Below are 25000 nucleotides of genomic sequence, written 5' to 3'. Positions count from 1 at the left end.
ATGGTCAAGGTCAAAAAAAGAGAACAAAAGCCTACAACAAAGAAATTTGCCGGGTTTCATAACCATTCCCCTCCATTAACTATGGTGATATTGAAGTGCAGCGTTCCAAATACAATGCGCCCCAGGCATTCCCCGCATACATACCCTACAACTTAAACAGATTAACAAACCCGAACGCATATCTTTCATAACGACCTATAATCCATCACTTCCTTCCATCTTCAACATAATATAAAAACACTACAATCTACTTCTTTCCTCTGACCGCTGCAAATATGCTTTCCTACATCTACCTGTTGTGACTTTCAGGCGCTCCCCTAACCTTCGAGACCTGCTGTTAACAGCTAAACTGTCCCCTAATGTAACTCATCCTAATTCCGCACTTCCTTCGGTTCTTTTTACTCTGGCAAAAATTGCACGACCTGTCCTTACATTTTCCATGGACAAACCAACTACACATTCTCTACTGGTGAAACACGCTCTATTAATTCTCTCACATAACTTGTGAAACTAAAAACCTTATTTACATGATCCAATGTAACAGATGCCATTTACCATTTACCATACATAGGAGAAACTAAACGATGTTTAAGAGACTGTTTTAATGAACACCGCTGCACTTTTCCCAACAGTCTTAATTCCGGGCCCGCTGTAATTGGCCACAGCTGTTGCGGTGTCCCTGCCAATGTTCTTCTGTATACGTAATTGTTTTGTTTGTTTATTTGGCGAAGCTAATAAAATAAAAAATTAAAAAATATCCGCGAAGAAACATAGTAGATTTCAGTTTATTATTTGGAATCATTTCCGTTATTTTTCCGTTACTCTTAGTATTTGAATTCAAATTCGTTGTAACTGCCATGTTTTGTCACATTTTTTCCAGTATTATGTCAACATCCATTTACTATATATATGTACATAGAAGCAATTCAATGTTAACTCTCATTGTACCTGAAGAAGGCTGGTTTGGCCACCTGAAATATAGTACAGCACTAAAATCAAATCTACGTTGTATTGGCTCTTGATTAAAATATTTAGCATTCCAGTCATTTTTTTCAAGTCGGGGGTTATTAAGACCATTTAAGGACGTTCGCGCCCAAAACGTTCCCACGTACAGATTTTTTTTAAACTTGCCACGCAGAAAGGTAATGATCTACTTTTCCCAAAAAGGTAAAAAAAATGGAGGGTCACCGTTCTCGTTTTCGAGATCATGAGGTGCATTTTTAGAAGATTGCGTTACTTTAAGACGATCTTAGCTTAAAACTGTCAGCAATAAAAAAGCTACATGAGTGAAATTTAGATCAGGTAAACGTACTCAGTTCAACATAACTAATATAACTAAATTAACCTTTGCAACTGATGTCTTTCTGAGGTGAAATTGACCTTGAAAAACGATAAATATTAGTCTAAGAAAGAAAACTTCGGTCGCACGAGAGCATCAAAGGGCAAATATTTGTAACTTCTCACGTCCAGATTTTTTTTGTTTTTTGTTAAAATGGACAAAATCAAGAAAGGAAGTGATCTAAGGAAAGAAAAATGGGGGTCACCGAGCATTCAAGAGAGTAAAATCGCTGCGAAGTTCTCAAAGCGATTGTCTATTCGCACTGTCACGCCATTGCGTGACATTACCGAGAAGACCTGGGTCCGCAGCTATCCCATGATGCCACATACTTTCATGTTCCATTCTTGTGGAAGATTTTTGCGCCTTTAGCATCGTGTTTACCTGCGTGGTCTACGATGCATGACGTGTGCGTGACATGTGCGAAAAGATGCGCAGTAGCAATGGGCGTGAACGTCCTTAAGGGGTCACATAAAAGTCATGCCAACAGAGGCCCTTTGGCTCACATGTTGATACGACGAAACAGACCTTTTTCTGAGGCCAAAAACCTGGCTACCAGCCGATTAATCATTTGTCAGAAAGAAAAAATTTCTGTCATCTTTAGAAAAAAATAGGCACGCATCGCGTACGTGTGGTAGTGCAGTAACAGCGCTTTATTCCATATTGTCAAATGAGCTGTGTTTTGTCTTCCAGGATATTCAAGTTCAACATGTAGCTCTAATAGTACACAATGTTGTTTTTGGTATTGTATATCGTTGTCGAGTCATGGTAAAAGACTTAAGTAAATAGCCCCCTGAGAAAACATGTGGTTGCTACAACAAGTTGCAAAATTGTTGAGACACTTTCATTAAAAAACATCTTTTCTAGCTTCCAATGCCCGCCGTATCTAGAATTTAAACCTTTCCCACTTCCTCTCCCCTCTCCCCCTTTCAATGTTGACTGCTTAAGTTCCCAACATTTTTTTGTCTTGCTAGCAACACTGATAAGGGGGGGAGGGGGGCTGCAGTGTGAGAGATCATAGGGAAATTAATAATGCCCCAAGAAGGTGAAGTGTCTCCACTATTTTTGCAACCTGTTGTCTGATTGATTGCAATGATTTTGCCACTCCGGATTTGAATCCTATAGGGAAACGTTTCAACGTAGAAAAGCAGGAACTAAAGAAACAATCATTAAATATCGTATAAGCTCTGAAACATTTAAGAAGTTTGCACGCGAAGTGCAAAGCACATTGTACCAAACACGAAAGATTATGAATTATTGACATACGATAGCATCGCTTTTCGAGTGTTTATACTTATCATCGCTAACAGAAGACTCCGTACCAAATACTAAAGCGAGCAAAGTATTTTGCACTGCCGATCTGATGCTCCGAAAGTTACACATGGCTCGTATTATGTAACACAATACCATTTATTGTGTTTCTTGATGACGTCAACCGGGATGGTGGCGTTACAGTTGAAAATCGTATCTTCGACGAAACAGCACAATTCAACTAGTACTTTCTTTTCTAATCAATCCAATACATTACCAGGTGATTCGTAATAAAGCTCACACAGTTAGAAATCCTGTACATATCGTCTATTCCATTTACCAACGGTCTACCATCCAAGCACGGTCTACCATCGCAACAGCAAGAAATATGATATCATATTATTTTCTCAGTGAAAAGTTGTGGTAGACCGTGTAGACCGTTTCATATAAATGTCATAATGTGTAGCCGGTACAAATTTGTTCACTTTTGTATCTCATTGTAAAACAAATCTCGCAAAGGATTTAGCACAATCGGGTGCCTTCTTTTGATCATTGTGCTCAGTCAGTCATTCCAAAGAACATGGAATTAGCCTGTACCCGACACGTCACTTAGAAGACTTGCTAGTAAGCGTTACCAATCCCTTCTCTGGAAGCAGACTAGCCCGAAAGCAATAAGTAGTGTTACAAATGGACCTCTATGAAAATGTATCTTTGTATAACAATGTTTGCTAAGAATTGATTTTTCGGAAGGTGGATGTTCCCTTTAAATGGCATGCGATCGCAGTTAAAGGAGAGGTTATGTCTGTTTCTCATTCGTAAACAACAGCTAATTTCGTACATGTTGCGCGTGCTTTAGATGTCATGTGTCGACCGAAATATAGGTGTTTAAGGCAAATTATTTCGAAATCGGTTCCAGGATATTTCTAGCGTACTTTAAAAAGCGAAAGGATGGAAATCACACCTTTTCGTGTACCAAATTATGTGTATTTTCGACTTGACCCACAGAAAGCACTGAAATGCCTTCAAATTACGTCATACCGAAACCCCGCCAAAATCCAGTTTATCGCTGGCCATTTTCCATTCACAGCAGATCAGAGATCTAAACCCTTTTTTTTGGAAACACCATATTAAACGCAAACGATAGACGCCTTCCCGTTCCAATAAACAAAGTGACCGTATGACAGTACAGTGACAACCAAGTCAGACAACAAGTTGCAAAATTGTTGAGACACTTTCATTAAAAAACACCTGTTCTAGCTTCCAATGCCCGCCGTATCTAGAATTTAAACCTTTCCCACTTCCTCTCCCCTCTCCCCCTTTCAATGTTGACTGCTTAAGTTCCCAACATTTTTTTGTCTTGCTAGCAACACTGATAAGGGGGGGAGGGGGGCTGCAGTGTGAGAGATCATAGGGAAATTAATAATGCCCCAAGAAGGTGAAGTGTCTCCACTACTTTTGCAACTTGTTGTAGCAAAGTACTAAACCCAGTAAGATTGAAGAAAATAAAAGGGAATCGAGAAACACTAGCTTCTAGGCTGACATGTTGATCATTTCCAAGTTCCCTCACAACTTCTTTTCACCACAAGTTTAAGCGTGCTCTCTGATCATACTACTGAAGTTAAACGCTGTCCGGCGGGGTTAGTATCTGGATGGGTGACCTAAAAAAGATACCACTTTGTAACAGAAGCATAGGACCGAAAATTCTATTTTAACGCCCAAATATGCGAACTAAGCAAGGTACAGATTTTGTTAGATTGCTTTATGCAAAACAAATATTGATGCAAAAGTAAATAAATATTGATACACAGTTTTAGGAAGAGCAGAAGGAACTTTTCAGGACTGTCGATCGAGAGTAAAATATTTTGCCATCAGCGACAAAATTTACGACATGAATACAACATTAATTTTGAAGCGCGAATATGAAAAGTAACCATCAGCAAAAAACATTTTGCGGGATTTTTGCTACGTTCAAATTTGTTATTTTACTTTTTGATGCACATGTAAATCGAAGGTGAGATCGAATTTAGCGGGCGCCGTGGATCAAGTTACCGTGGCATGTTTACTCAGGAAACAGTGAAGCATCTGTGTCAAATGATGGCAAGATACCGGGTTTTTGTTTTTGTTAGTTTCTTTTTCTTTCAAGTATTATAAAGTTTGACAAGAAATGTGCGAATTCCCTGAACAAAGATCACAATCGCCCAACTCTTGAGGTTGACAATTGTTTCTGCAAAGTCAAACATCTACTCTCCAAGACGAGGTTATTTATCTCCAGGTAATTCCATTGTTTTGGGAATAACAGCTACTTTATTATTCATCAGCATGACAACCTTTGCCGATTTTGGGGCTCATTTTGTTGAAACTCAAGCACGCTTCCAACAGACCTGTTTATTTTCGTGACTTATGCGCTGCTTACAGTGCGCTACCACAAAAATCCTTGTGCATCACATTTCAACATATGTATGCAAATTTGTTGAGCTCGAAATTCACAAAAGGTGGAAATGTCACAAACAACATATTTGCTATTAGAGGCAAAAAACCCTTCCTGTTTCAATTGCGTGCGTGCAAACAACACACACACACAATCGGTGTCAGAAAGCAATTAAATAAATTTCTGACAGTTCACATCAAACCCTTTTCGAAAGAACCTTGACCGTAAATAATAAAGCACAAAAGAGACAGCAAGCTTTCATTCAAATAATTTTTCATTGTCACATTTCCAATTTTTTTTTACCTTTGCAGAGTTAAATACAAAATAAATGTAAGTTTCCAGACAACTTAGATGCTACTTCAGTAAACACTGTGATGCATTCAAGATGTTCGATTCCTTCAACATGTTAAATCCATAAAAGAATTGCCATTTCATTTCAGTGTTGTATATAATACCAAGTTAGTAAAATATTAGAAACAAAGCTCATTTGATATCCAACGGCGAAAATGAAATTGTTGTCGAAGACCATTACTTGACGCTTTAAAGATTACAGATATTTGTTTTCCACTGCCTGTCTTGTTCATCCAGTTGACGATCCATTCGTGAGCTCCATGATGGTATATTTTGTTTAAAGATCCACTCAAACGCCATTCGCGTTACAATGACTTGAAATTTCCAATTGTTACTGTAAGACTGTGAAGGGTTGAGTACAAGTAACACATAGCAAGACAACAGAGGTCACAGATCCACTTAAGGTGTTTGATTCCTTCTCTGTCTTTGTTGAACCCATGCTGAGTTACCAGAGAATTTTTCATTTGTTTTCGGTGTTCTACATAACAGCACACTTGGCAAAATTTTAGAAATACAAATCACTTGGATTTCGGCTTGACGGGCGAAAGATTGTTGTCGAAGTCCATTACTCGTTGCTTTTAAGATTCCAATTAACAAATCGAAAGTGGTTCAGTGTTGTCTGTACTCTTATTGACAACGATATTCATCATCACAGTGGTCAAAATGTTGTGCACTCACAAGGCGTAGCCGATTGAGTCTACAACAAATTTTGACCACTGTGATGACGAATATCGTTGTCGATAAGAGTACAGACAAGGAAGAACCACTTTCAATTTGTTTTTTACCACAATATTCAACGCCAAAGAAAGTTTTTATTTCAGAGCGTGACCAAAATCATAACTCAAAGAAAGAGCAAGCGTTGTCTATAACTTTCTCGCAATATAATTGGTTTATTTCCCAAAATGAGCATTCCTGATTGGCTATTACATTGTGTGACAAATTGACGCAAGCATGACGTGAGCAGCGTTATCTAGACTCTTATCGACAACGGCAAATTAGCCAATCAGATTGCGAGATTACAAGCAATTGTGGTAAAAAGATTTATTTTTCACTGCCTAAGTTTATCCAATCGATGTTCAATTCTTGAGCTCCGTGAGGGTGTATTTTGTTTAAAGATACACTAAAACGCCATTTGCATTACAATGACTTTCGACGCCATTGCAGGTTAATAATTAAATGTTCTTGTGTGCACCATGCAGAGAAATCTACGCATTACCCCAGCCCCCTCAAACCTAACAAATCTGCGCAGAAGACTCTATGCACAAAGACACCACTTAACAAGGGAATGACAGGCAAGACTTTTCATGACACAGAAAAAAAAAGAAAAAAAAAACTAACAAACGAATGCAAATTAAACAAGGCTAGATTTACAGTAAATGTATGGGATTTTGCAGAGACAAAGAGACAGATTTCCAACTTTTGCTACTACATTAAATAGTCTTATTGATATCATTCATTCAACCGAAAATAAGGTTATTAAGGAAGGTATGACGTCTGTAAATTCAGATAATATATCTTCTCATGTTGCTTCTAATTTCGCGGCAATTTTCCGTAGATGATTTTAGATGGGTTTGTATGAAATGTTAAAAATTCATTTATGGTCGTTGTAGGCTGAATCTGTTCTTTAAATTTCATGATAATAATCTCAGTGTAAATGTCTTTTAAAAGACACTCACTGTGAAAATCCATCTCTTTTTAGCGGCGCAACAGCGGTTCAAAGTTGGCTAAAATCCCGAGGGGGTAAAGTGCAAGTTGCAGGTCGTTGTTTTACTATAACTGAAACAACCCAAACCTTTAAAAAAATGCTAACCTTAGGCTTACATTGTTTTTTTAGGCTTAATGTTAGCATTGGTAAAGTTTTGGGTTGTTTCAGCTTTGGGGAAACAGTGAGCTGCAACTCTAACCTACAATCTGCAGGTGACACCCACCAGCTAAAATCCCATACAGTTAATGTAAATTTAGCCGCATTTGCCCCCCAGTTAAGATAGCAACAAAAACCGTGGAAGGGTCTATTAATGAGGCAAGTAGGTTTTCGGACTTATGGCAAGACTGGATTTATGCTCTCGATATTCGTGACTGATGAGCCCATCTTTCATTTTAGGGGCCCGATTGTGTAACGAGACGGACAGATTCGAGTGTGCCAACGGCCGGTGTATTTTGAAATTTGACGTTTGCGATGGTGCTAACGATTGCGGAGATAATAGCGATGAGGCAACGGACAGTGGACCTCGATGTCGTAAGTAAAGAACGTTAGATTCTGGGACGAGAACGACTACGATTTCGAGATTTTCTCAAAGAACAACATTGAGCGCGCGCAAACTAGTGTCATTTTGGCGGGAAAAACGTGATACTGTCGTCATGCATTTTAGTATGAGGGTTTACAAAAATGTCGTCGTGTTAAAACAAGTCAACAACACGGTAGCAGTTTAGGCATTTTTTGATCAGCAAAAAGACTTTGTTACCAGCAATCAGAATAACTAAGCAACACTGCTAAACAAAGATTAAGATTAATCGTACAGGTTATAAATTTGTCGCTAAAAGCGGGCAGTCAAATCTCGTACTTGTTCTCGTCCTCGTACTAGAGTCTAAAGGTCCATAATATCTTGTGCATTGTTTGCTGCATGCCTTGCTCTTCATTTCTCGTCAACTTAGTCATACAGTTATTCAAGACTTGCGGTTACGTACATTAAGCTGCAGATACCTAATCGGCCGATTTCTGTTTATCGAAAACTGGGTAATTTTCACAAACGAGCGAGTGTCTCAAAATAGATTCCTTGTGGTAAAGGCATATGCGGACGCTAATCTTGGACAGTAGGCCAAAATGCGAGCGGTTCTGAATCGATTCCGAGCGGGCAGTCCAAATTCGTTTAAGTCTCGGGTGGCTTCCGATTCCTTCCTTGCTTCCGATAACTCCATGGTCACTGAAAACTTGGTTCAACTGGAGATGGTCGTTTTTGATGGAAGAATGATTATGAATTGTCGTTTTCATAGTTAGGAGTAGTTTTTCAATTTCTGCCGCAAATTTTATTGGTTTTATCACTTCTATAGCACCTGTTTCGCTGACATGCAGCTCTTCCGACTTCATGTGTTCCAAGGGTCATTGTATTGATAAGCGTTTGAGATGCGACGGGGAAGATGACTGCGGAGATAACAGAGACGAACAGAACTGCTTCCACAGTAAGTCTTCTGTTTCAGTCGCTTGAAGCATTTGTCTCTTGACTTGTGAGTATTTTTACTGTACTGTGGTTAGTCACGTGATCAAGAGTGATACGCAGCTGGGGAGAGGGGAGATCAAGTTTCTGCGACCATTAATTGGTGAGAATTATAATCTTGCTGTGGAAGCCAATCAAAAATACAAACTTGAGTTTCTTGGTTGCACGCGTTTTCCTGCGTTTACGCTGACATGATGTTTTGCCTTGGGTTCTGATTGGCTTATTTGAATGTCTTGGACCGGCCAGTGGAATGGTCTTTGGCTTGGGTATAATGCAACTCCGCAGAGCTATTTTCGTTTGAGTGTCTTTTTGAGCAATAGTTACAATTTGCGATGGACTAAAATCAGGAACTTAAGTTCTGTTCGGAATTTAGCATTTCATCACTCTTCTGCGTATAGATTACATGTATCTCCACAGCTTCTCGGAAAAGATTTGCGAAGCTTTGTGGGCCTACCCCTATCAGTCCCACCCCGGAGGGGAGGTTCGAGTAGTTGTACCATATATGGACAATGATGCGTACGAGAACTGTTAAGCGGGAGTTGAAGGGAGCTTTTAAACTGTAAGTGAGTCAAAAAACTGCAAGTTTAGTTGAGATTAAACGGTGAAAAACGCAACGCAGTTTCACTAAGTGTACCGTTCGATTGTACAGGTCAACGATACTATTTAAAGTTTGTGGTGTTTACAGACAATGCTTTTTCTTTTTTTTTACAGCGTGTAAATCAATGGAATTTCGTTGTACAAACGGCAGATGCATCGATGCAGACTTTGTATGTGATTTAGAAGATGACTGCGGTGACAGAAGCGATGAGAGGAATTGTCGTAAGTTGTCTCCAAACACCAGCCTGGAACGAGGTTGCTGCAAGCAATGGTTTTCATTGAGGTGATCTAATACGGGTTCTCAAGTTTTCCTGTCTCCTCAAAAACCAAACGAAAAGCAGGGAGCTTAAGATAGCTCAAACTATATTTTTAAGGCCGTTCGCGCCCATTGCTACTGAACATTTTTTCGCGCATGTCACGCACATGTCATGCATCGTAGACCACAAAGGTAGGCACTTGCTCAGTGACCCCATTTTTTTTTTCCGTAGATCACTTCCTTTCCTGATTTTGTCCATTTTAACAAAAGACATAAAAAAACTATACATGAGAAGTTACAAATATTTCGCCTTTTATGCTCTTGTGTGACCGAAGTTTTCTTTCTTAGGGTGCATTCTTTTGGGAGTATCCTGGCTATTCCCATTCCGGATTAGGAATAACAGAATACGCAGAATATCAACTCGCAAAAGAACACGGAATACTATTAGCGAAGGTGACCTGGGAACTATCGTATCTGCTCATGCGCCAGTTGCATTGGCATGGCGACGACACCGCGGATATGGCGACTAAAAAGGTTTCCCGAAAGTTAATTTGGAACACGAAATGTCGAAATACAGCCCTTGATACCAGTTGCTTGGCGGTTTCCTCGATTTTTCGGTTTGCTTCATTTGCTAAAAACTTTAAAGGGGAAGATGACGAATAATTTTTTGTACTTGTGAGTGCTTTGCATGGTGCAGGACGGCGTTCCTATACGCTCTTCTTCTGGATGTTGACTTTATTGAAAAGTTTTTGAACAAACCAATAATATTAATGGCAACGTCATTCCTTTTGACCAGGTAAGGGCACTCTTTTTTGATAACATAAACTGACAGCTCTTTTTGGTCAAGCACCGGTAAAGAAACAGAACTGAAGTCAAGCCCACTTCCATCTACCGTAGACATTTTGGATCGCTATTGCATTTGAATTTTCACAATTATTAAGCCGCCATTGGGCGACTGGCCAGCTGCGTATCATTTCCCAACAAAACTTTCCCAAAAGAAAGCATATTCTGCCTATATTCCGAGTGAACCGTATTCCGGTCATTCCTTTCATTCTGCTATCGGGAGCAGAATAAAGGGAATAGTATTCCGCGTTCATTCCGAAAAGAGAATAGATCTCCAAAAAACACAAATACCGTCTTTTCTGTGTATTCCTATTCCGGAATAGTACCAAAAGAACGTGCCCCTAGACAAATACGTGTCGCTTTTCAAGGTCTATTTGACCTCAGAAAAAGACATCAGCTGCAAAAGTTTATTTAGTTATATTAGTTATGTTGAACTGAGTATGTTTACCCGATCTAAATTTCGCTAATGTAACTTTTTTTAATTGCTGACATTTGTAAGCTAAGATCGTCTTAAAATAACCCAAGCTTCTAAAGATGCACCTTACCTCGAAAAGAAGCACGGTTAACCCCCAATTTTTTTTGTTTTTTTGCCTTTTTTGCAAAAGTAGATCATAACCTTTCTGCGTGGCAAGTTTAAAAAAAAATCTGTACATGGGAACAGTTTGGGCACGAACGTCCTTAAGTGATGCTTTCGTCGCCCTAGCCGACGTCTTTTCTTAAACTCTTATTTAACTAAACGCGAAGAAGATGGCTCGTTCGTTAAGATCGCGTCGATAATGTACAGATAAAATTTTCGATGTTCTTGTCGTCTTTGCAAGAATGGACCTTCTGATCCACCTTGGTGATTACAATGAAACGTCATTTGTGGATCACGATTTTCAAACTCTTTCGTGATTGTTCCAAGTTTATTCACTTTTGGCGAACTAAGCGAACTAGGAACTAAGTTAAATGATCAGGAACGGTTTTTCCTCGCACGTAAGCAGGCTGCCGCTCGGTGGAAATATAGGGACTTGGTGACTAGTCACCAAGCCGCTATATTTTGACAGTGTGGCTAGGTTTTCTCCAGAACTTGAGATTGGTGATGTTAAGTAGCAGGTGTACAGAAAAAGGAAGATAAATGTGAAAAAGTGCGGAACACACTTGCCCAGGCATTCTCTTCCTCGTTAAATGTCGTTAAGAAGCCTTCTGAATAACGTTGTAAGGTATAGGAGTCCACTGGTCTCAAGTGGTAGAATCTTCTTACTATAGAGTGTTTTTGTTCATGTGGCCAGCAGCCATATTTGCGTACTAAAACAAAAGGAATAATTTTCTTAAAAGTAGAATTCAACATGTCTGCTGTTTCTTTCTTTCACTCCGTTAACATGGCTGCTCTGACGTGATGTGAAAACACCCCATTTTGGGATACTCGTGGGTGGAGCCTTGTAAAGGAGCTTCGGTATCTGCGAGTTCCTCTTGCCTTTGCGGCAAAAACCTGTTTTAATTGTTGTTTTGGATGGTTTCTGGTATCCTAGACAAATCGACTTGTGACGCATCACAGTTTCGCTGTGTAGAAAGTGGTAGATGTATCCGTGGTCGCGACAGATGTGATGGACGGGCTGATTGTTTGGACAGATCAGACGAGACAGGCTGCAGTACTACCGGTACGTGGTCTTTTAAAATATAGCGAGCTTAAGCATGCGACATTTGGGAGAGGCAGACGGAAACCGGAAGTGAACTCACATGCCAGGACGATGACATCTTTCCCAGATTTTTAAACTAATCATCTCTAATGGAGAAAAGATACTTAGCAATAAAGAGGTGGTTGTAGACTTTCGAAAAATCCTTCGTCTCATGTAGATGGCGGCGGGACGAAAGACTTTCGTACTTGATTGGCGCCAGTTGTAGCAACCCCAAAAACGGGTTGCAGAGCTACAATTAGACTAATCAGAGTAGTCCTTGTGGACCCCAGGGTGATAGAGTTGTCAATCAAAATTTGCCATACGCAGTGAATCGTGACTTTCAACATGAATAGAGAACAATTCAAGCATATCTGTCTTGCAGAGATTTGTTTGTGTCTGCCCCAACCGGAGATGGGAAATGTCTGACCTTTGAGCTAGCCCCCCGCTACGATTTTGATCGTTTTCTTGGAGAGCATTGCAATACTATCGTCTTCGTAATTGTTCCACTGATTTCACTCATGGAAGATATAGTCTTTAGCCTTGTCATATGTAGGAGACAATTGTTCAAAGCAGCAGTTGGAGGACATTTAAATTTTAAGAATAACCTGTTGTCTGCAAGTCCCGAGGCGATTCTCAACAACTATTGACACAGTTTTCATCGACTCAAACAAACTATTTTAAAATGTTTCTTCATGGACGAGTGTCATTGCATTGCAAATGTAGTTTTACTAAGATGTATCTCTACTTTTATTCCCGGTCTAGCATGTCTTTTAATACCGGTCTAGCATGCCGTTTTCTTCACCTGAAGCGTACGTGATCTTTCATGAGTTAAATCAATTTACTTTCTTGACGATTCGAAGCTTTCCTTACTCGTTAATATTCCGAAATAGTGTTTCGTTTCTATCAGCACAATTACGGCACAAAGTGTTCGTGGAAAAAGTTTTACTGGAGATCTCCTTTCCAAGCGGCGACTCGAGATTGAAGTAAGCTTTCGTTTTATTTCGTCTTTGTTCTTGATGCCTTTAGTGCAAAGTCTTTCGACTTCAGAGAAACAAACGTGTTCGATTGTTTTCGTCGGATTGCACCATTCAAGCGCAGAAGTTGCGATTGACGTCATCCCCTTTTTGGTGCGAAACGCAAATGAAAATATTGCAAGCCAGACAAGTCGACCTCTCTCAACTTTGTCACTTGCTCATCCGTTTCGCTTCCGAAAATCATGCTTCGCTCGCGAAAACATTTTCTCGTGGGATTTTCGTGAGGTCGACTTGTGGCAATTCTAAGGTGGTTGTGTGAAGACAAGATAAAAGGGAGAACAGCTCACTTCCGGTTGCCGTCCAGGTCTCAAAAGACGTCAAAATGGCCGCCGTTTCTGAAAAAAGGTCCATGGGTAGAGCATCCAATAATTGTATGAATCCGGCTTTGGAATCTGATTTTCCAGTTGCCATTTCGCCCTTTTCCCCCGTTGCCAAAGAACTAGTGGCGACCTTCAGATTGGAGTATGAGTTTCCTATACTGAGCACGCGCATTAGGTTTAAAGAGCGAAAAATTTCGAAAGGCCCATGCTCGGAACTGAGAACTCATACATTGTCGTCACCAGGGCCTCGGATCTTATGTCTGCACATGGCCCTCCCTCAGTCATGCGCAAAAGAGAAGAGTTCTGGGGTCGAGATTGAGAACTCATACTCGTAATCAACCTCGTACTCCAATCTGAAGGTCGCTATTTGTAAGTGTAAGATCTGTTTCTTCTTTTCCTGCCTATTTTATTTGTCGCCAAATAATTCTTTTCATGCATAAACAAGTTGATTTAGATGTAACCAGAGCTACCCCTTCCCCGCTAAAATGCCGTAGAGACGAAAAGATGTGTACCGATGGCAAAAGTTGTGTTCATCGTAACTGGATTTGTGATGGTACGCCAGACTGTTCTGACGGAAGTGACGAGGCGGGTTGTGGTAAGTGTCCCTCTGCCATCTAAAGCATTAGCAAGTTAAGGGGAACCTCACTCCAGCAGTAAAAAATAACTTAAAGCGGCAGGAAATAATGTTATTACTGGAGCTTTTGAATTTTCCAAAGAATACATGAACTTCCGAATCTCTCATTTTTATCTTCAAATTTCCCGGGCACCATTGCATGTTAGGGTTTCCCAGTCGCATCAACGACCATAGTATTTGTCAATGATGAAATGGTATATGAAATGAATCATATATGAACTGTGGATATGAAATCAAGTGAAGCTATGAACTTTGCAGTTATGAGAGCAATTTTTGCAATTGCGTAGAGAAGCCTGAAATATTCAGGACTTCAACGGGGATTTGAACCCGTGACCTCGCGATTCAGGTGCAACGCTCTAACCAACTGAGCTATGAAGCCACTGACATTGGGAGCTGGTCATTTGTGGGTTCTAATGGTCCCGTGAGGAATGAATTAATGATGAAATGGTATATGAAATGAATCATATATGAAGTGCGGATACGAAATCAAGTGAAGCTATGAACTTCGCAGCATGATTCAATCACATATGATTCATTTCATATACCATTTCATCATTGATTCATTCCTCACGGGACCATTAGAACCCACAAATGACCAGCTCCCAATGTCAGTGGCTTCATAGCTCAGTTGGTTAGAGCGTCGCACCGGAATCGCGAGGTCACGGGTTCAAATCCCCGTTGAAGTCCTGAATTTTTCAGGCTTCTCTACGCAATTGCAAAAATTGCTCTCATAACTGCGAAGTTCATACATGTAGCTTCACTTCATAGTATTTGTATCATCCACGTCGGTCACTGTCGCTTTAAACAGTCCTTCTCTCCATATAGAAGTTCTAGCAAGGTGTAAGGTGACTGGCTTGATCATCAACCGAAACGTTATCAACTGAGGCAGCGTCTACACGAACGCGGTTTCATTTGTAACCGCATCGTTTTCGAGGCTTGCAAAAGGACGGAATTGGACTACAATAGAAGCCCGAGCTTAAAGTCATGTTTTCTTCTTTTGGGCTTTCTTGTTACATTCATTTTGTCATTGTTACTGGTTTTGAGCAAGCAATTGCATTTAGCTTCAGCTGCTTGAAGCGTAAGAAAGAATGTGTTTGTGAGTACAGTCGTATTGGTTGAAACTGAAATGCGCAGAGATGCACTAGCTAAACCGCAAATTGATGAAATGTCAATAGATCTTTTTTGCTTGTACATGTGATAATACTCAGGAGCTTTAGTCCTTTTTTTTTTTTGTTCATTAAAAAGAGTACATGCAGACAAATTCATGCTTGCATGCGCTCTTTTTAATTTATGAGCAAAGCAAAGGACCAATCCTCCTGAGTATTATCACATGGTTTGTATTGGGAAAGCAAAATGTACAAGCGAAAAAGGTCTATTGCAGGATTTATTCGATTGAAAGTAGCTAAAAAATAGCTAGAGCTTTTCAATGATACCAATAACTCGAACTTGGATTTAAAATGGCGTTCTTATTGGTCTTAAGTAGAATTCCGATCCCACTGACGCATTCTCTAAAAAAATCTTTAGGCAGCGTCGGTTGCACTTCCAAAGAATTCAGTTGCAACAATCAAAGGTACGTTCCTTCCAGTCATCGCTGCAATGGAGTGGACAACTGTGGCGACGAAAGCGACGAGAGGAATTGTTGTAAGTACACTTGTCTTCTTCCGGATTTTCGTGCTGCACAGGACACCCAAAAAACGATCCGTACCTCGTAATCCCTCAAGGTTACCATTGCCTTAACAAACACTTTTCAGCAGAACCCAAGCATACACACACCGAATGCAAACATGACGCCTAATAAATTATGCTACCACCTTGACCTTTAACCCCCTACCTGTACTTCGGGAGTAGAGGGAAAAAAACGTTTTGGCGTGAATTTACAGTATAACTTTTTAATTAAAAAGGAAATGCTAAAAACCCTTTCGTACACTAACAACCTGTTCAAGACCCGAGTTGTTTTTCAAGAGTTGCGAGACTTTTTCCGGTGTTGTCTAAGATAATTTTAATGTATTCTGGTCTTTTTCTAATTAACTCTTAACGCTTTAGGGCCAAAGGGAGACAAACATCAATTTTCTCCACACTTTATTTATACAAAATGAACAGGATGGGTTTCAAGAATTTTAAAAAAACTCATCCGTGAGGAGAAAACACTTTGGTCCTTCAACTTATTATCCATACTACTTTTGTAATAAAATATACAGGGATCATTAAGGAGAATTTCAGTGTGCATATAAGGCTTAAAGAGTTTATCACTGAATGCTGATTGGCTGAGACGGAGGGCATTTTTTCCTCAATCACGAGGGCACTTCTGGTAATCAAGAGGACATGATGACTTGACCGTGATTGGTTAACAGTTGCTTATCTGGAGCAAGCGAAATTACAAGAGAATCTTCTTCCAGATCCTAACTCTGATCTAACTGCTTTTCGTCCAGGGCTATTTCTGTTGACAGCATCGATTTATTGAACTGGTGCCAGTTGTTCAAACGATGGATAGCGCTATCGGCCGGATAAATCACTATCCAGTGGATAAAGTCATAGAGAAACCAATTGCGCTATCCAATGGATACTGATTTATCCGGTGGATAGCGCTATCCATCTTTTGAACAACTGGGGCCTGAACTTTAATTTCTCTCTGCAATCAGCGGGCTTCCCACAATAATTTTGCTCTTTTTTGATAAACATGTAATCGAGATGTTCCCTCGTGCAATAAAGGAAGAATTCCACTTGTACTTTCAAAAGTTTTCCAAACTGTTCTCCTCGCTTCGGGACTTGGGGCAATTTTGTGAAAACTTTGAAACTACGCGTGAAATGAATCTTTAATTGCCCTCGGGCCCATGCGATTACATATACTAATATCTACTAACATGGGGCTGCTGTCTTTAAACCCCAGCTTCTCCCTCAGCAAGAGTTACTACCACTACTGTGATTTCATCAACTTTCTTGTCGCTGCCGAGTTCTCGGTCAGGTCCAACTCCTCGACCAACTAATTGTGGGTAGAGTGCATGCGAGAGAGTGGTTCCTTAATTCAAGTCACTTAAATTCCAATAGGATAATTCTACATTTTAAATATTCATCATCCAACCAATTGTAGACACTGTCTTATAAGTGCAAAACTCCACGATTCTTCAAGTATGCCATTTGCAATAAACTGGTCACATGACAAACTGGTGAACTTAAAGCGTGGCTTTTATAAGTTTCAAAAATGGCAAAATCATGTTTGTCTTAGCCAGAAGACAAATTTTCAGAAAAATGCGACTTAAGGTAAAGATTATAAATCTGGATCTGTAGTAGCATTGATTTCCTTCCAGCCAAGTGAAATTATCCAGGGTCAGGGATCATCAAGAGCTTGGGTTTTTTTCTGACAATGAGAAAAGGACCTTTTCAAAACCTTGCACACTAAAAATTAAAGTGTAATGTTACAAATGCAAAAATGTAAAATTACACCTTGTTACTGTGTAAACTATTACACCAAAAAAATCTTCTAAAATTACTCTATATGTAGGGTATTTTTACTCTTTTTAAAGGATAAAAGTTTATGGATATTATCAAGGATAAAATTACACAGTTGGAAGTGTACTTTCACACCAATTTTAATAGTAAAAGGCCGATTAATCTAAACCATGTTAGAGTGGTTTCTTGAACTCATATAGTTGTGGGCTTAAAACATACATTAAGTATAAAAATACATCCTGCCAGTACACACAGAAGAAGAAAACATTAAAAGTATTCCTATGAGTAAATCCGTGAAAAATTACTAATCATGAATGGGTCTCTAGTGGCGTTGATTCCAATCGAGTTAAATCGTTGATGGGAAACTGCATGAATGACTGGAATCATCTTTTGCCTCCAGTGAATTGCTCTCTTTGGTCAGTCTTCTTGGTCCATCCCTTCTCTTTCACGCCGTAGCCTTAGTTTACCTGAGAGTTGTCTTGTAGCACAAACTGTTGACTGGGAAATTCAAGCGCTTCTGCTGAAATCGAATGCAGTTGAAATGGTTGATTTCGATACGTTTCTTATTTTTCCCTTGTCAGATGTTGTACCTAACTGATAAAACAAATGAAAGCACATCAGGTAAAATTTTATTTTGTTCAACTTGCAGCGACCCCACCACCATCCTTTTGTGGAGCAGGCGAGTTTCGTTGTGGCAACACCGAGACCTGTATAAACGATACCGAAGTGTGTGATAAAAATCGAGACTGCCCAAATGGAGAGGAAGAAAAGGATTGCGGTAAGCTGACACCCTCATAAACTTGTTCATACAGCAGCTTTCGTTAAAGATGACGGGATTGGCCTGCTATCCAAACCGAAAAGTGTAGAGACTGTCTGAGATTTGAGTTTAATAGAAGCTGCTGAAATACAAATATTTTAGCTAACATACAAGAATCGCTTCGCTACCAAGGAAACTAAATTAAAGCAAGAGTCCATTAACCAAGAGTCTGATAGAATCAGCGTCAGAAAAGTGGCTATTTTAAAACCAAGTTTTGCGGGAAAATAAACAATAGACCAAATCGGCTTACTCAATGTTGTGACCAATTGAAATTTCCCGCGGTTAAGTTTTGTTGTGTATTGTATTTGCATTACAATGTAGCATTCACATTATGCGTTCCGTGCATGGTCTCGGAAAATAGATGACACCTCAGGTAAGTTGGCCTGCCTGAATGATTCAGTTTCCCTCTAGGCTAATAGGAATTCAAATATATGTTACGCAAAAAACCGTGCAAACGCTTTCTATCGACGTTCGTGAACCATTCACTTTAAGGATTTGAGAGATCAATTGTACTGATTTTCTTTTTTACGGAAACAAACAGTTATCTTAATTCATGGTAGACATAAACGCCAGATTTCGCAGTTGAAAACAAGAAGTCCTTGTTTGAAGAACTTAAATGCCTAGATTATGCTGCAACTGGAAAATAGTAATACCGGTAGTATGAACTATGGTAACCTCAAGCGTTTTTTTTTTTTTCTTTGCAGATATTGACGAATGCAAAGCGTTCAATGGGCATTGTTTACACCAGTGTCACGACACAAAGACAGGGTATTATTGCTCGTGTTATACGGGTTACGAACTGACGGATGACAGAAGGAGCTGTAAAGGTAATTGGGCATACATTTTCATAACAAAATATACTGATTGCATTGAATCCTGAAACTCTTTAATTTATTTGCAACGTTCGAATGGACCAACGAATGATTGTATCAAAGGGTTGGTTCAGTTGCCTGGGCACTACCGTGGGACGTCGCGCCTTTGTAGTGCAGAGTCCGCTTTTTCTATTGGTCAGCGCCAAGAACACTGGCCACAGCCAAAGCAGGAAGTCCATGAATCACGGACTTTCGGCTCTTCTGCGCATTCTCAGAAATTCGAAACAATAATGGTTGTCAACGGTTACAACATGACACCATTAACGTGACTGCGCGTAGTTTCTGGCTGTGGCAACCTTTATTCAACCTTTATTCAAAAATTTATAGCCCTGCAACGGGTTTTTTTTTTTATTTTTTTAACGACTTTATTGGGCATATCAGACAAATATTTAAACAAGACAAAAGTGCATAACAAATAGAAAACAGAAAATTAAAACTTAGAAAAAAAAAAAGAAAGAAAAAAAAATACTGCACCCAAAAGGGAAGGCGCGAACGGGACGTAAAGTCCCATGCGAGGCGCCGCCCTTATGACTTAAAAAACACTATAAAACAGAAAGTTAAAAAAATACAGAATAGATAATTTGAACTTAGTGGCACGAGCACGAACTGGCTAGTGTCCACGTGCAGGGCCAATCAATGTCATATGTGGTTTTTAGACGGGCAAGCATTACATTGCGAAGAGATTCTCTGAACGAACCTGGGTTGTCAAAGCTAGTGGATGGTAAGACGGAGCAAGTAAAGTTCCAGACTTTAACAATGTGCTTAAAGCATGAGGCCTGAAAAGTACTGGTTCTACAAATAGGTGTTTTTAGGTTAAGAGAATTACTAAGTCTGGGTTACCATCACGCAAGACGCCTAAATAAAATAAATAAAAATTCCATAAATAATAATAATAATAATAATAATAATAATAATAATAATAACTAGACTAGAAAGAAATAACTAACTAGAAACTAGAAAAATCTAACTAGAAAGAAAACTCTCGCAACAGCCTGGATCGATTACAAAAAGGCATTTGATTTGATCCCGCATTCATGGATTTTAGAATGTCTTAAGATGCTTGGAATAAATGAAGAAATCAGGAAACTATTAGAGGAGAGCATGAAGAATTGGAGAGTTGAGTTAGTGTGTGGATCGGCATCACTTGGGGAAGTTTCAATCAATAGAGGTATTTTCCAAGGTGATTCCCTGTCACCATTATTATTCGTGATAGCACTAATACCGTTGACTCACATCTTAAGAAAAGCTGAGCCAACATACAAATTCTCTGATGATGGAGAGAGAATCAACCATCTCCTTTTATGGACGATTTAAAGCTCTTCGCCATGAATGAAAAAGGGGTGGACTTATTATGGCAGCACAAGAACAGGCGCTTGCAACGAATCTGATGAAAGCTAGAATATATCAAACTCAAGAGGACAGTAAATGTCGAATGTGTAGAAAGGTGGATGAAAGCATAAATCATATTGTGAGTGAATGCCCTAAATTATCACAAAAGGAATATAAAAGGAGACATGACTGGGTGGGTAAGAAGATCCATTGGAAAGTTTGTAAAGAGGAAGGTTTCATTGTCAATGAAAAGTGGTATGAACATGTACCTGAGCCAGTACTAAAGAATGAGAGATGTAAAATATTATGAGATTTTACGATACAGACTGATCACGTGATAGAGACAAGAAGACCGGACATGATTGTTGTTGAAAAGAGAAATAAATGTTGCAAAATAATAGATTTTGCAATACCATATGATAGCCGTATTGAGGAGAAAGAAGTCGAGAAGGTAGTGAAATACCAGGATCTAGCAAGAGAATTGAACAAGTTATGGAAAATGAAAACAATGGTAATTCCTATTGTAATTGGAACATTTGGAACAGTTCCAAAGGATTTAAAGAAGAGACTAGAGAATATTGGTATAGAGACCAAGATAGACGAGCTTCAGAAAAGTGTTATTCTGAACACGGCAAGGATTCTTAGGAAGGTCCTAGAAGTTTGAGGAGACTTGTTGTCACCAAGCTTCCTGGAGTACGGAAGTTCCATTGGAAATCCAATGTGCGAAAACAAGATAATAATAATAATAATAATAATAATAATAATAATAATAATAATAATAATAATAATAATAATAATAATAATAATAATAATAAGCATCAATCATTATGCAATATTAAAAATTCATCATTGACTAAAGTACTCAAATAAAACTTTTTTAAAACGATCTGCAGACTTCATGTTAACAGTTTTGCTTGGCAACGCGTTCCAGTCCTTGACAGTTCTACAAAAATAACTATTCTTATAAGTCTCAGTATTTGGCAGCAGTTCAATAAACTTGTTTTGGCTAGAGTTCCTTAAAAGTTTTCTGCGCTTCGTAACATAGTCTGGGAAGACCAGGCCACCATCACCGTGAATTGCTTTGTGGAAAAAGGTTAAACGCGAGATTGTTCTTCGCTTCTTCAGGGGTATCCAGTTTAATTCGTTCAAAAGGTTTGTAACTGTTCCTGGTTCACGCGTGTAACAGTTTTTAACGAAGTGTGCTGCTCTTCTTTGTACTCCATCTATTTGTTTAACATGTTTTTAAGTGAGGGTCCCAAACTGAGCTTGCGTATTCCACGTGAGGCCTCACAATGGCTTTGTAGGCTGCCTCTTTCACTCCCTTGGGACAACTACTCAGGTTTCGCCGAAGAAATCCGAGTGATAGATTAGCTTTCATGACTTTGTTATTTACATGCTGACCCCAATCGAGGTTTCTGGAAAATTCTACACCTAGGTAAGGATGGTGGGTGACCGAATCTAGAACTTTTCCCATAAGGACATAGTTAGACTCAACAGGATTTTGCTTCCTTGATATTCTTAAAACGTGGCATTTGCTGGAGTTAAATTTCACTTGCCATTTCTGGGCCCATTCTTGGAGTGCTGTTAGATTTGACTGCAGTTTGGCGGCATCATTACAAGACTCGATAGTGCTGTAAATCAAAGTATCATCAGCGAAAAGACGCATCCTAGAGGTACAATTTTCTCCTATGTCGTTAATGTATAAGAGGAACAAGAGGGGACCCAGAACTGTCCCCTGGGGGACCCCTGATAGAACTGGCACATCCGGAGAGTTGTACCCATCAACGACAACTGACTGCAGTGATGGCACCAGGATTTTTCAGTCTGGGTCCTGGGACCCGCATGTCCGGCCAAATTGGGGTCCCAAGCATTTTTTGGGGGTCCCAAAATCTTGCTGACTCTCTGCGAGAAAAAAAAGTATCTTATGAGAAAGAGAGAGTAACCAACTTTCTAGTCATTTTCTTTGGACAGTATTGAGTACTGTAACTCGAGAGTTCTTTTTTCCAGCTTAAAAATCATAGATAACTTATTGCCCAAATTCCTTGTTTGCAACCATCCAAACTCTTTCAGCCAACTTTAGCCAAAAACTTTATGTAAAAATTACCTTGTCTTCAACCTTTCTCAGTTCAAGAAGTGTGAGCACTTGTATTTCTCAATCGATCAAATGATCAATGAGCAAACAAATGGTGGGAGCTCAAATAAGTTTATTATTATTATTTTTTTACATATTGCCGAAGCAACAGAATATACTGACAAAGCAAAGCAAGTTGAGTGAGTTAATAAAGTCAGTGTCTTGCGTCTTGGGACGCATTAAAATTTTGATGATGCATTTTTTGGAATTTATTTGCGTAAAAATGCACGATTTCTGCGTTAACGCGATCCCTGTGACTGGCTTCGACACGTAACCCATTGTGTTAACCAGGTGTTAAGAATACCACGTATGCCATAGTAGTGCAGTTTCATTAGGAGGTGCTGGTGCGGAACCGAATCGAAAGCTTTTGAAAAGTCCATGATTATTAAATCAGTTTCCTCACCTTTATCAAGGGAGCAAGCTATTTCTTCTACTGTACAAATAAACTGAGTTTCACATGACAGTTTTTTGCGAAAGCCATGTTGATGGTTAACTAGCACTTGATCTGAATCAAGGTGGGACATCATTTCATGAAAGATAATGTGTTCCATAATTTTACAAGGCACCGATGTAAGAGAAATCAGTTGATAATTATCTACTTGGCTTCTGTTGCCTTTCTTGTGTACGACGGGTACAACAGATGCTTTGAGCCAGGCCTGAGGAACCGAGCCTGTATGGAGCGATTGCGTGAATAGAAACTGTAGAAAACGAGCTAATTCAGCAGAAGCCTCCTTTAATATGTAACAAGGGATTCCATGAGGTCCATTAGCTTTTTTGCAGTCCACCTTGTGAAGAAGTTTCGTTATACCCGCTGTGCTAAAATGGATCGGTGGTATGTCAGCACACGGGCTGGTAGCTTCAGGGGGCATGTTTTGCAAGTCTTCTTTGGTGAAGACAGACTTAAAATAATTACTTAGTAGATTGGCTTTCTCTCGACTGTCGGATACGACATCATCGGTGATCTCCAAAGGGGTGACACCAACATTGTCTTGCCTTTTGTGATGTTATGTAGGTCCAAAATCGTTTGGTCATCGTGGGTTTTCGAGTTTCAAAGTCCATGTCATCGGTCTTTAGGAGGTCCAACAAGTACTTATCATGTGCGAGAGTCAACCTTTTCTTAGTTGCTTTGCATAGATCTTTAAACTTCTTCCAATCAACATGGCTATTTGATTTGCGTGCTCTGTTATAAAGTTTCTGCTTTTTACGTATCATACGCTTGATTGAGCTATTCATCCACAGTACATTCCAGCGTGATCCCAGTTTCTTTTGAGGAAAGTGCTCTTTCATCACCTCAAGAACTGTTTCTGTAAAGAAGTTGTATTTTTCGTCGACAGATTTATCTAGTGGGTTGTTAGTAAGATAACTATCTAGGCGTATTTTCAAATCATTTCTAGCCGAATTTATGTCACCCTTTTTAAACAGGAAAACTTTCCTCGGTTGTTTTCTGTTAATCGACGGTCTCAGAGTAATATCCACAAGAACTGCATCGTGATCACTCATGCCATTAACCACCTGGACATTTTTTACTAGGTTTGGGTTGGTTGTGAGTACTAAATCAAGAATATCTCCTTTGCATGTCGGTTGTTTCACGTGCTGAAACATAGAGTGATCGTTTATAATATCAAGCAGCTTGGTGTTTACTTCTGTACCATAGGTGGGGCTAGGTTTTAGCGTGTAACCATCGTCTTCGTCCCAAACGAGATCTGGCAAGTTGAAATCACCGGTTAGTACTATATTTGGGAGAGATTTCGCTGTGAGTCTAGACAAAGTCTGATCCAGACACTCCAAGCGTTCGATAGCGCAATTTGGCACTCTATAAATGGATCCAATGTAGAGTGGTTTATTTCCTATAACATGTACTTTCATCCAAACCGCCTCGCACTTTGAATCCAGATTACTTTCGTGAGTTGCTATCAATTTGTTGGAAACAGCTGTTAATTCACCACCACCATTAAGATCTCGATCTTTTCGGAAAATCATGTAATTTCCACCAAGGATTTCCAATGAGAGAATCGAATTATCGATATGGGTCTCATTAGCATTTATAATATCTGGCTTGTATGTGGCAACCATGAGTTGGAAATCTAGCCGCTTCGAAAGACTCCGCAAGCTACAACAAGAGTCTGTGTTCTTGCTGCTGACCTAAAGAAAAGCGGACTCGGGGGATGAGAATGATGTCAGCTATGATTAGACTTTGATGTCCTCTCAGATAAGGACTATTAACCGTAGGACTGATAATTGACACGATTACGATCATCTGACTCTAAAAGACTGACACCATAGGTTTCCAAGAGAATTTAAAACGAAATAATTAACATTTTAGCACAAGGATTCATATCGGAACTCTCGTTTTCAGAGAAATGAGGCCAGAGGATCGTTGATCGAAAATACTGAGAACTTAACGGCGTCGAAATCCCTTTAAAACTACGATCCGTTTGATCTGATAAGATGGTCTTAGATGGTCTTAAAACTCTCTTTAAGACG

General features: G+C 39.5%; 1 non-coding gene and 1 pseudogene across 1 annotated transcript; one reads left to right on the top strand and one right to left on the bottom strand.

Annotated features, from left to right (window-relative positions):
- The window catches only part of LOC138005974 (very low-density lipoprotein receptor-like), a 50818-nt pseudogene that overhangs the window by 3059 nt on the left and 22759 nt on the right, over positions 1-25000 (top strand).
- On the bottom strand, positions 14226-14299 carry Trnas-uga (transfer RNA serine (anticodon UGA)). The gene has a single exon. It is a non-coding gene; the product is annotated as a tRNA-Ser (tRNA).

The sequence above is a fragment of the Montipora foliosa genome, chromosome 6 (assembly GCF_036669935.1).
Source record: "Montipora foliosa isolate CH-2021 chromosome 6, ASM3666993v2, whole genome shotgun sequence".
Classification (NCBI taxonomy): Eukaryota; Metazoa; Cnidaria; class Anthozoa; order Scleractinia; family Acroporidae; genus Montipora; species Montipora foliosa.
This window is presented reverse-complemented; position numbering and strand designations above follow the sequence as displayed.